Source organism: Vombatus ursinus, unplaced genomic scaffold (genome assembly GCF_900497805.2).
Source record: "Vombatus ursinus unplaced genomic scaffold, bare-nosed wombat genome assembly UNPS02014798.1, whole genome shotgun sequence".
In the NCBI taxonomy this organism is placed as follows: domain Eukaryota; kingdom Metazoa; phylum Chordata; class Mammalia; order Diprotodontia; family Vombatidae; genus Vombatus; species Vombatus ursinus.
The window spans coordinates 14,888,155-14,900,820 of NW_020954576.1; the positions used below are offsets into that span (position 1 = coordinate 14,888,155).

Consider the following 12,666-nt stretch of genomic DNA (forward strand, 5'->3'; position numbering starts at 1 on the left):
CCTGGCTCTTTTTCTCATTAATAATAATAATCAAACAAAGTCTGCCACACATTGAGGATAGAGATTGAGCCAACCATTTTTAAAAATTTAATTCTCTTGCTTCTTGTGAATTTAACAATCATCAGCAAACATTTCAATATACAAAAATTAAAAATAAAAGTGATTGCATAAAAATCTTATCACCTACAGCACCTAGAAAAATCTCTTTATCAAAAAAATCTTTTTGTAAATAGACACTTAATAAATCAGCATTAAATTAATTATGAAATATTTTTTCCTGAACTTATACAACTGAACTGTTTTGGTCTTTGTGTAGGACTTTACATTTTACTGTGAAGCAATGTATAAATGTGAGTTGTCCCATTAAATTATATTATTATTATTATTATATGTCTCCATGGAGATTCAGTTCAATTCAACAAACATTTATTTATTAAGTCATGATAAAAATTTAGACCTGGAAGGATTAAGGACAAAATGCTTTGGCATAGCACCAAAAAAAAAAAATTCCCTCAAGGATGATGATGGACTTGAATAATAGTTCTGAGTTCTATTGTTCAATCAACTACAACTTCATCTAACTATACTATTAATTTCCCATCTTAATTTTGTCCACTAGCCCATCATAATCAACTTTGTCAAATGTTTTGAAGAAATGAAAACCTTCCATATGTAAAGTATTCCCTTAATTTACAAGTCTAGCAAGTCTATTAAATAAAGGAAATTAGATTAGTGTATTAAGATTTGTTCTTAATTAATCTACTTTAGCTCTTAGTGATAACCTTTCTTTCATAAATTGTCTTTAAACGGCCCTTAGATAAAGGATTCATTGTGGTACAGTAGAAGGAGCACAGAATCTAGGATCACAACTTACCATTGACGCTTTGCTAGTGGGAACTTGGCAAATCACTGACACTCCCTCTGCCTCAATCTCCTTAGCAATTAGATGAGGGAATTGGACTAGATGGCCACAAGTGCCAGGTGCTAGATTGATGGATATCCGTTTAAAATATTTTCTATTAATCGAAAGTCTATACACTCCAGAATCCACTTTTATCTTTTTTAAAAAGTATGTTTCCCATATAAAAGAATCTAGGATCTCCTAAATATTCCATGATTTCTCAATAAAAAGTCTGATAATGGTTTCTCAATCATTTATGTATTTTTTCCCCAAGATTTTAGCATTTAATTTGTTTGAGAATAGACTCTTGAAACATTCAGTGACTCAAAATAGCTACTGTGCTCTAGTACTCATTTCTCCCCTATTTTACACTCAATTCTCCTTTAATGTCACTTATTCTGCTCTTTCTAGCTGACAGAGCATTCTTTTTTTCCTGAAGAAGACAGAAGATTGGGGCAAAAACAGGACTTAAACAATCTTTGTGTCCTCTTTTCCAAAGAATGTCCGTCCCTTTCTTATTAATCTTCTTATTCTGAACATAACTTAAACAATAATGACAACATAATATGCACTTATGAGTTTTTTAATTTTTTTCCAATTTTTAGCAGGTTTCAGCTCTTAACTTGCAGCTTTTGATTCTCTCCTTAGGTTTATGACAATATTTTATACTTGCCTTTTTATGTGATCCTGCACCTTACTTTTATCTATGTTATTTAAAATTTGAGCTCAACAAAGAGTTCCTTGTGCAGCCACATTCTTTTCTTCAGCAGATTTTCATTTTTGTTTATTACAAAAACTGTTTGCAATTGCATTTTATAAGTTTGCCATATTTCCCGAGTCATATCACCATTTTGAGTTTCTAGCTTTATCAACATATCTTCAAAAAACAACTTTACTCCAGTCTACATATGCATACATGTTCTGTCATTTTCATGTTTGTCCCATTACCCTTTTGGAGCATAAGGTTCCAAAAAGGAAAAACCAAGGCCCAGAATCATAGAATGTGAGCTTAAAAGTAATGACGGAGATGATTTAGTCCAACCTCCCCATTTCATAGATGGGATAGCTGAGGCCCGAAGTGGTTGTTACTTGTCTGATACCTCACAGCTATTAACAGAACTTGGACTAAACTCCAATTCCAAATTCAGGGCTTTCTTCTACTATACCATAAATTGTCTAATTCTAATAATTTTCTGCCTGCTACCCACTGTTCAACGAATCATAAAATACTAGACATTACAGTATGATCTTCGGTTCTAGGCTTCCAGATGGATAATATTGTCACCAAGATCGAAGCCATTAAAAAAAAAAGTCCCAGATATTGTATTTTCCTCAACATTCTCTTAAACAATCTCGAAAAAGTCATATGCACTTGCGGTAGCCAGAAGCACAACAGGTTACACAGGTGTGATTCCGAGTGACTGATTGATGACCCTATTTTCCCCTTCCCACTTTTCTCATGGCTTCCAGGAAGCATATCACCTTGGTGGACTCTCAGAGCTTTCCCAATCTCCTTCCCAGGCGGCCGCTAAAACAGGGAGAAATGGAATCTCACAGCACATGGGAGGTTAGTGTGGTTCCACTAGGGCAACTGGGCATGCTCAGTAGCCAGGACAGGTTTTGGTCTCAAGTAGGCAGCCAGTGTGTAACACCGGCGTTAGGCAGTGAGGGAGCTGAGGGAAGGCAGCTGCAGCAAGAGGAGGAAGAAGAGGAAGAGGAGCAGGAAGAAAGGGAAGAAGAATAGAAAGGGGGTGGTAGCAGCACTGAGGAAAACAGCCACCCCTGGGCGAAGGAAGAGTTGGTGGGGAGTGGACGGGTGGGTGGTGAAAAAGACTCTCCTCCTTCCACTTCCAGTGTCTTGTGCCTGCTTTGGGAATAGAAGAGGAAGAAAAATTTAAGAAGGAGAGATAGAAAAAGAAAAGGAGTGAGAAGAGAAAGAGATTGAGGAATAAAAGACTGTGCGAAAAGAAAAGGCAAGGAAGCGCTGCGGGGAAGGGATCCCAGCAAGCCCGGGGGTGGTAGCGCGGAGCCGGCGCGGCTGCTTGGACAGGTGCCGCTGCCCGGGAGAAGAAGGCATGTGACGCGGCGGCCGCCGCTGCCTGCCGGCAGAGCGCTCACCGGACCTGGAGCCCACACCCCGGGTGGGGGACTGGTTCCCCTTCTTTCCTTAGTCTGTGCCCGCGGACCCTACAGAGCTTCGGGTTCGATCATGAACCGGAGTCTACAAAGCGTGAATCTGGTCGGGCATCTTGGTCCTAGGTCATTTTCTCGCTGATCCTGCCTAGGACGGGAGGAGGAGGCAGAAAGTGGGGTGTCGAGTCTGGCCACCTTGTTGAGGGCACCGGAAAGGTCCTGAAAAGGCGGAGGTACCTGCAGTGCCCTGAGGTCCCGGCCACCAGGTAAGGAAGGGGCCAAGAGCCCAGGGCTGTGGGAAAGGGTGGTGCCCGGGTGGACTGACCCTTCTTGCATTTGCGCGTTTTTATCTGGAAGAAAAAAAGTTTTCAGCTCGGGAGGGAAAGGTCTTTCTTCACCGGAGTAGAAACAACAGAGCTGGGGAGAGTGAAGAAAAGGATTGCTCCATCTCTTCTCCTCGAGCTGCTTGCACCAGGACCGCGCATAGTAGGGTGGAGATGGAAATGGGAGACAGTGAGCGGACTGCCTTTGTCACAATGGGGTACCCCGAAAGGACTGACCTAATGGCGAATCGCAACTGGGGGTCCCCCACGACGCCTACTGGGTCGTTTACTTTCTTCCAGGTGACAGATTTCTGACTTGGAAGGACGTGGTGCCTAGGCGAAAATAACTCTTACAGCATCTTGATTTTGCTTTTTTTTTTTTTTTTGCCCCGTTATTTAAAGTGGAGCAGAGCAGAGATAAGTTCAGTCTTCCAGTGGATCATCTTAATCGATTTGCGTTTCGGTGGGGGCGGGGGGGAATAGTGAATCGAGATCTGAGACTTGAGCAACACCTAGGTGAAGGTACGCAGCTCCGCGCGCGCGTCCCTACAATCGGGGCAAGGAGTCATCCAAAGTTGCGGAGCAGCTGCTGAACTACATCCCTATTTCTTAACCAGAACTGTCAGTCCCCTACTTGATTCATTTTAGGAACATTAGTTAGCTGGCCTGTTTTTTCTTTTTCTTTCTTTCTTTCTTTCTTTCTTTCTTTCTTTCTTTCTTTCTTTCTAGCTACGTAGAAGAGGAGAACTTGACTTATGTAATAGAATTCGCTTGTATACTCAGGGTGTGCATGTTGGAATTTTGAGCCTGTTAAGACTGTGTGTATGTGCCCATGAGTGTTTAACTCTTGTGCTGCTCGTACAGTGGAAATGTTACAAGGAACTAAGGACTTGGGAAATTTATTCAATACAGAAAATTCTCAAGGATGTAATGAATCATTTATTGGCATGCGCTATTTAAACTGTTGTGGTGGGGTTCAAAGCGCTATTTCTCTCCCTCTGCCTTTTCAGTCAGGGATACTGCTGATGCTTTCGATAGTTAAGAGAATATATTTATCATGACAGTTGGGTTGTTGAGGAAAATGAAGCTTTTTAACATATGTTTTCACAGTAGTTAGATTGCTTAATTTGAATTCAAACAGGACTTTGTGTCATTTTTCTTTGTAATTCTGTAAATCTATCCAATTCTGAGTGGCTAAAAAAAAATCTACCTAAGGGTCCCCTTTTAAGACTGCATTTACATAAGTAAGACCCCAAAGATTTCAGTATGCAAAGAGTATTATGACAAATTAACATGGATCAACATTGTCAGTGCTTAAAACAGAGTCCAAGTATTTGCTTTAGATAAAGCCTCTGATAAATAATAATATTCACTCCATAAAGTGTGAATTTCAGCTCATATTTCAAACAGAACATGCATGTTTGTTGCGGTAATGTAACTAATATAAAGATTTGCCAGGGTCTTTCCCAAATATGTTGCTGTATGTACAAGGTTGGGGGGCACCCCCTTGTAATAGGAACTGGTATTGCTAGGTATAAATGCACACCGAAAATGCCTGTTTGTCATTGGTTCTTGTGTGTGTGTTTGTGTGTATGTGTGTGTGTGTGCATGTGCATGCTTGTGTGTATTCTAACATATCTTATTTTTGGCTGCATTATCTAATCTTTCACAGAAAATGCTGAACAGATCATTACACAGCTAATAATGTCCCTTAATTTAAATTTTCTTTAATATTTTTTCCACAAGCAATTGGCACAATAGGGTCATTTTGATAGAATAGAATTTATGTTTGACATGACTACTTCCATTTAAGAATTTATCATACAGGTTTAATAGATTGTATCCACCTTTCTGATCCAGAAAGCCTATTTCTTTTGTCTGTAGACTGTCAGTATGTTTGTTTTCTATTCATATTTGAAAGATTCTTTAAAATGGAAGATCTGTGATGACAATTAACCTAATATGATAGAACCTATAATTGAATTGAAAATTTTATTTCTTTTTACTTTAAACAATAAAGAAATGGGTGTAAACTTTGAAGAATTGGGTCATTTGAAAAGTTAGGTGTGGAGGTTAAGTTTCTTAGAATACTACTGTAAATCTGTTAAAAAGGCTTTTGGTTTACATAAGAATTGCTTTCAAGAAGATTGATAGTCTTATGTAAGTAACAGCTTTGTATTAATCTTTAAAGTTAATATAAGAGTACAAAAAGTATAGTGAAATATGGCACTATTAATTCTCTTCCCTGACAAACCCCCCTCCCCAATCATTTCTATTTTTCAGGTGCTTTAAAAAACCCCTGCAACAGGGATTTGAACATACATATACTGAAAAAGCATAGCTAACTTATTACCATTTAAAACCCTCTTTGATCTTTTGCTTTTGAGTTACATAGGGTGTAAAGGAGGCAACCACTTTAGATGGTGTTCAGTGTGTATGCTTCTTGCATAATACTGAGGCATTAATGCAGATAACCTGTTGAGGATGAATTAGGTTTGCAAACTGGAACTGGGATTTCTTTCATGTGGAGAGCTTCCAGGGGTGGAAAATCCTTGTCCCAATGCAGGTTGGCACTCTCTTTGCCACTTAAAGAACATTAGAAGGTAAATGACTTGCCCAGATACACAGCCAGAAAGTGTCAAAGACAGAACTTAAATCCAAGTCTTTCTGTCTTTGAGACTAGCCCTCTAGTCGCTCTGCCATGCTGTGTTTCATTGAGAACATGACTGAATTAAATACTCTAAAATTGTCATTTACAGAATTATTTGTATCAAAAAATAATTTGAGTAGAGAGAAAATTAACAGATTTTTTTTAAAACTTTCTTGTTTAGATAACTGCAGTTATGGATTTGTTTCAGATTTCTATTTAAAAGTTCTTCATTTTTTATGAAATGATTCTAACTAAAAACATAATTGCCTTTGCTCTTTCCCTCATCACCATACCTCTCACCCCCACACAAGTGCCCCCAATGGATATGCTGTTCTGGCATATTAACACTTGATATTGGGAAAAATAGATACCCTTTCTTACATGGTCTGGCTACTTCTCATGTGAGGATGAAGAAACTGGGTTGTTCCATTTGCAATTCAGGAAAGTTTATATTCTGAACAGCTGTGGTGTAGTGCCACTTCAAAAGACGAGATGAATGAACTGTGAATCATATGAAGAAAGGGACTCAGATCTGTGTGTATGGGAGAAATGCATCAAGGCTTTACTTACATAATGGAACATAATTATCTTGCTGTAATATATTATTGCTATTCGCAATATACTCACATTATGTCTTGGTTTTAAAGTTTCAGTGAAGAGCTGGAAAGGATGTCTTTCTCCTTGTGAATGAAGGTGCAAAAGGTATATTTTACTCAAGAGAAAAACAAAAACCAGGACACAACTCTACTCATAAATGAGTTAGCTTTTAGATCAGTCAAAATGATTACATTTACATAGTATTTAATTGGAGATAGGAATACAGTTGCAAATAAGTAATTGCAATCTTATTCCATGGAGAGAGGTTGAGAGAAGGGGCAGTACATAGCTCTTCCTCAATTTAATTGACATTGATATTGTGGCTGGTTGAATTCTACACAGTAACTCACCACACTTTCTCTCCCCCCCTCTCCTCACTCCCACCAATTGGATATAGAATTTCAAGTGGGTGTACCTACAGCAAAATTAAATGAAAAATCTAGATTTCAAAAATGTGGAAATCATTCAGCTAACTTCATAGGAAAAAATCAAGCTCAATTAAATGCTATTTCCTTTATGCTCAACAAACCCAATTATCTCACTCGATTCAAAACAACTATGTTTTCTCTTTTTTTCAAGGTTCTGCTCAGGTGCCTCCATTTACAGCACTCTTTGGTTTACTTTCCTGAACTGATAGTGATTTCTCTTTCTTGGAATTTCTTAAAGCTTGTTGTCTAAACCTTTCTCATGCCATTATTGTTTTGTAGTGTACTCATGTACATGTCCTTTTTTTTTCAATTTTCAACATTTTTATTTAGTTTTGAGTTCCAAATGCTATGCTTTCCTTTCTCTTTCCCCACCCCCATTCCTGAGACAGCAAGGAATCAGATGTAGGTTATGCATGTGCAATCATGGAAAACATTTCCATATTAGTCATTTTGTACAAGAAGATTTAAATAAAAGAAAAAAATGAAAGTGAAAAATAGTGTGCTTCAGTCTATATTCAAACAATATCAATTCTTTCTCTGGAGGTGGATAGCATGCTTCATCATTAGTCCTTTGGGATTGTCTTGGATCATTGTATTACTAAGAATAGTTAAATTATTCACAATTCTTCATCAGACAATATTGCTGTTCCTGTGTACGGTGTTTCCTGGTTCTGTTCACTTCACCATGTGTCAATTCATGAAAGTCTTTCCAGATTTTTCTGAGACCATCATGCTTGTTATTTCTTATACCACAATAATATTCCATTAGAATCACATACCACAACTTGTTTTATCATTCCCCAATTGATGGATATCCCTTTGATTTTCAGTTCTTAACCACCACAAAAAGAGCTGCTGTAAGTATTTTTGTACAAATAGGTCCTTTTCCTTTACCGTTTTTTATATCATTGGGATATATACTTATCAGTGGTACTGCTGGATAAAAGGGTATGTGGTTTTACAACCCTTTTGGCATAGTTCCAAATTGTGCTCCAGAATGGTTGGACCAGTTTACAACTCCATCAACAGTTCATTAGTGTCCCAGTTTTCCCATATCCTCTCCAACATCCAACATTTTCCTTTTCTGTCACATTAACCAATCTGATAGGTGAGGTGGTACCTCAGAATTGATTTAATTTGTGTTTTGATAATCAATAGTGATTTAGATAATTTTTATATGGCTATAGATAGCTTTGATTTTTTTGTCTGAAAACTGCTTTTTCATATCCTTTGACCATTTATCAACTGGGGAATGACTTGTATTTTTATAAATTTTACTCAGGTCTCTTTATATTTGAGAAATGAAGCCTTTTTCAGAGATAACTTGTGACAAAATTTTTCCCCAGGGAGCAGCTAGGTGGTGCAGTGGATAGAGCTCCAGCCTTGGAGTCAGGAGGATCTGAGTTCAAATCCAGCCTCAGACACATAAACACTTAACCCTATTGCCTAACCAAAAAAAAATTTCCCCAGTTTACTGCTTTTCTCATAATTTTTGTTGCATTAGTTTTGTTTGTGTGAAAACTTTCTAATTTCATATAATCAAAATGATCTATTTTTACCTTTTGTAATGTTCTTAGTATCTTCTTGGGTTCTAAATTCTTCCGTTATCCATAAATCTGACAGACAAGCTATTCTATGCTCTCTTAATTTGCCTATGGTGTTACCCTTTATGTGTATATCATGTGCCCATTTTGACCTTATCTTGGTACATAGTATGAGATGTTCATCTATACCTAGTTTCTGCCATACTGTTTTCCAGTTTTCCCAGCAGTTGTGAATGACTTTTGTTCCAAAAGTTTTGATCTTTGGGTTTATCATATGCTAGATTACTATGATCATTTACTGTAATATAATTTGTACCTAATCTATTCCACTGATCCATCATTCTATGAATTTTGTTATTATTTTTCTACATATACTATTTTTATATTCAGTTTATAAGCCCCTCTTGGGCAGGGACTCATTTACTTTTCATCTTTATCTTTTCACCATGTAACACAGGGCATTGTACATACTAGGTGGTTGATAAATGTTTGTTGAATTGAATTTAAATCTCATACATACATGTATATATATATATATATGCGTATGTGAGGAGAGAGAGAGGGAGAGAGACAGACAGACAGACAGAGACAGAGAGAGACACTTGGACATACATCAACACTCCCAAGGGAGCCTTTAAAGTATCAAATATGTGGAAAAGGATATTTGTTTTGCTTCCTGTGGCGTACTCCATGAAGGATATCTTTTTATGAATAATGTCTTTTAATAATTATAAATTCCCTAAAATCATGTCTTTCAGATAGCAGAGATTTCTTCTCCTCTTTTTCTACCATCTCATGAATACATATTGTTGGCTTTCCTCTGGTGCACTAATGCAAAATTCAACCAGAATGTGTACTGGTTAGGGTGGGTGGGTGGGGGGGCTTATGGAGCAAGCTTGTATATTCTCTCTTGCTTATTCTGCATTTCACCCCAAATCTTTAATATTTCTTGATATGTTGCTATGAGGACTAATATTCAGTGTCCTTTTGGCTTAGTAGTTGGCTGCTGAATATTCTCTTTTGGCCAATAGGCCTGGCACCATATACATTACCCTAACATTTGGCAGTCTCTGCTATAGAGACTGGAAACAATATGATTTATCCACCTGTTGCAGCTTCCCACTTACTCCTTTGTGGGTGCCAACTACTTTGCCTGCTTTAGTGGTTTCCATATTCTTGTGATTGAAGTTCCAGCTGCACCTTGACAGTTTGTCACAGAGTGGGTCCCCTGATGGCAGGAAGAATGTTCTCCACCAGAATCAGCTGCTCTTCACTGATGATGCCAGCTCATTTTAAAACGATTGGAACTTAAATACTTCGAAGAGAAATGGTGGAGATACAATTTACCTCATAGAAATTACAGCTGGCAGAAATTTACTTGCCAAATTCTATGCCTACCTTTGCTATACATACTACGTAGTTCAGGAATGATTCAAATAATTGAAAGCAAAACCTCATTTATAATTCAGCCTATTCTAGAAAACTGCTAGCAAGGTTATGTGTACTAATTTTCTCTATCAGGGCATCTTTAAACTTTTTTTTGAGTATGTTGAAGAGTTGTTTTGTTCATCATCTGAAGCTTTGCAATGTAACCCCACTCCTTGTTCCCTCCTTCCCCGCGGACAAGCATCAACACAAATATATGACATTACATGGATTCTGGCAAGATAATTCTAAAAGGCATACATCTGGCATTGTAAGCTGGTGATTTTCTTCTCCAGAAGAAAAACACCTGGAGACACAATAAGTAGCTGGCAGATACAATCACATCTCCCACTCTAGCCCACAGGCCATTTGAAATAACAAATGATTGGATCCTTTCCTGGGCAGATAGACTTCTTGGCCATCAGAGTACTTCCAACTGGCATTGGAAATGCCCTTGGTTTCCAAAACATGGAGAGAGTAGCTAGAGGATGCTTCAACTTGATCAAGATAATTGGAGGTTCATAATCGACTGGACAGGCTGGGTACCCTTGGTCTAGATCCTGATAATTTTTTTCAGAATTTGTTTTTCTTACATTTTAGGTGATCATAGAAAATAATCAATCAATAGACATTTATTAAACACCTACTATATTCCAGGTACTGTGTTCAGTGCTAGAGATACAAGATAGTCCCTGCCCTTAAGTAGCTTACAGTCTAATGAGGAAGACAATATGCAAACAAATATACACATTGTAAGCTATATACAGTATAAATATGAAATAATTAGCAGAGGGAAGGCATTAGAATTAAGAGGGATTGGGAAAGGTTCCATTAAAGATGGTATTTTAGTTTCTACTTAAGGAAAGCCAACAAAACCAGTAGGCAGAGCTGAGGAGAGAGAGCACAGAGAAAATACCCAGAGCCTAGAGATGAAGTATCTTGTCTCTGAAACTGCATTGAAGAAGAATATTTATTGTTTATACATTCATCTTATGTTTATGCTTTTTTGTATTAACTCTTTGTATTTATCAATCTCATCTCTCCATAAAAATAATTATTTTAGTGTTATTTGTACCATTGAGTATTTAGTATGATGCATCTACTAGATATTCAACAAATAAGTGGTCATTGATAAGGATTATATTGTTTTCTAATTATTTCCTGTATTTCAACTTTATCTTTTCCATTGCATTTTAAAACTCTGGATGGCAGAGATTATATCTTCCTTTCTTATTTGACTAAACTCTAGAGTATAATGGAAGTATGAATACAATGAGAAAGATGACTATGAGACATGATACCAAAACATAGGAATACTCATCATTTCTTAGACTTGATCCATTAAAATGCTGTCAACATCATAGAGGAGCAAAATGAGTACTTACTAGACGTCAGACACTGTTCTAAGTACTGAGGATGCAAAAAAATGTAAAAACAATACCTTCTCCTAAGAAGTGCACATTCTAATGAGAAAGACTTACAAGTAACTAGGTAACTTTATATAAACAGTACAACAGATACTTTTCATGACATCGAATCAGATTACATTTTGAGGTACTTTGTTGCTTGTATTTTGTTCCCAACAAAACCTAGGATTACATTTTTTCCAGGATAATGAGAATGAGTCACCTTTTTCAGGGACTTGGTTTACTGTATTATTCCCTCCCCCCAAGAGTTGTTATCTTTAAAATAAAAGTTAAAATATTTTAAAAAAATTTTAATTTCTAAATTTTACATTCTAAATTTTTAAAATTCTTTTCTTTTTGAATTCCAAATGATCTCCTTTTGCTTACACCCTCTCCCATACAATGAGAAGGTAAGAGAAACAAAGTTTATTACAAATATGAAGCAAATTTCTTCATTATTTATACCCCACCCCCCAAAAAAGAGAAAGAAATAAAGAAAAAAATATGTTTCTATTTGCACTGAGGCCATCACTTCTCTGTATGGAGGTAGATAGCATGTTTCATTGGGTCCTTTGGAATTCAATTGGATCCTTATGTTGATCAGAATTACTCAGTCTTTCAAAGTTGATTAGCTTTATAGTATTGCTTTTACTAAATAGATTGCAATCTGATGAATATGAGGTGGTACCAGAGAGTTCTGTTAATTTGCATTTTATAATAGTGATTTACAGCATTTTTTCATGACTATTGATAGCTTTGATTTCTTCCTCTGAAAATTATCTATTTATATTTTTTGACCATTTGTCAATGGGAGCAATGGCTCTTATTATTATAAATTTGATTTAGTTCCCTATGTGTTTCAAAAATGAAATCTTTATCAGAGAAACTTGTTGCAAAGATTTTTCCCAGTTTTCTTTTCTTCTAATTTTAGCTTGATTGTGTAAAAACTTTTTTAATTTTATATAATCAAAAGGATCTCTTTTACCTCTTCTGAATCTCTCCATCTATGGTTTGGTTGAGAAATCTTCCCCCTTCCATTGATCTGACAAGTAATTCCTTCCCCACTCCTCAAATTTGCTTGATCAATTTACCCTTTATCATGTACTCATTTTGAGCTTTTCTTGGTAAATGATGTAAGATGTTTGCCTGTGCCTAATTTCTGCTAGATTACTTCCCAGGGTTGCCAAGATTTTGTTGAATAGTGAGTTCTTGCCTCAATAGCTGGGATGTTTGAGATTATCAAACATAGGTTACTTTCC

At 36.8% G+C, this 12,666-nt stretch overlaps 1 protein-coding gene across 2 annotated transcripts in view; it reads left to right on the top strand.

The window, feature by feature from the left end:
- The first annotated feature begins 3,032 nt into the window (after positions 1-3,032).
- The window catches only part of LOC114049960 (muscarinic acetylcholine receptor M3), a 607,675-nt gene continuing 598,041 nt past the window's right edge, over positions 3,033-12,666 (top strand). For both annotated transcript variants that reach the window (XM_027871443.1, XM_027871444.1), the window contains exon 1: positions 3,033-3,300. The gene's annotated coding sequence lies outside the window, so the exon portion shown is untranslated. The remainder of the gene's footprint in view (positions 3,301-12,666) is intronic.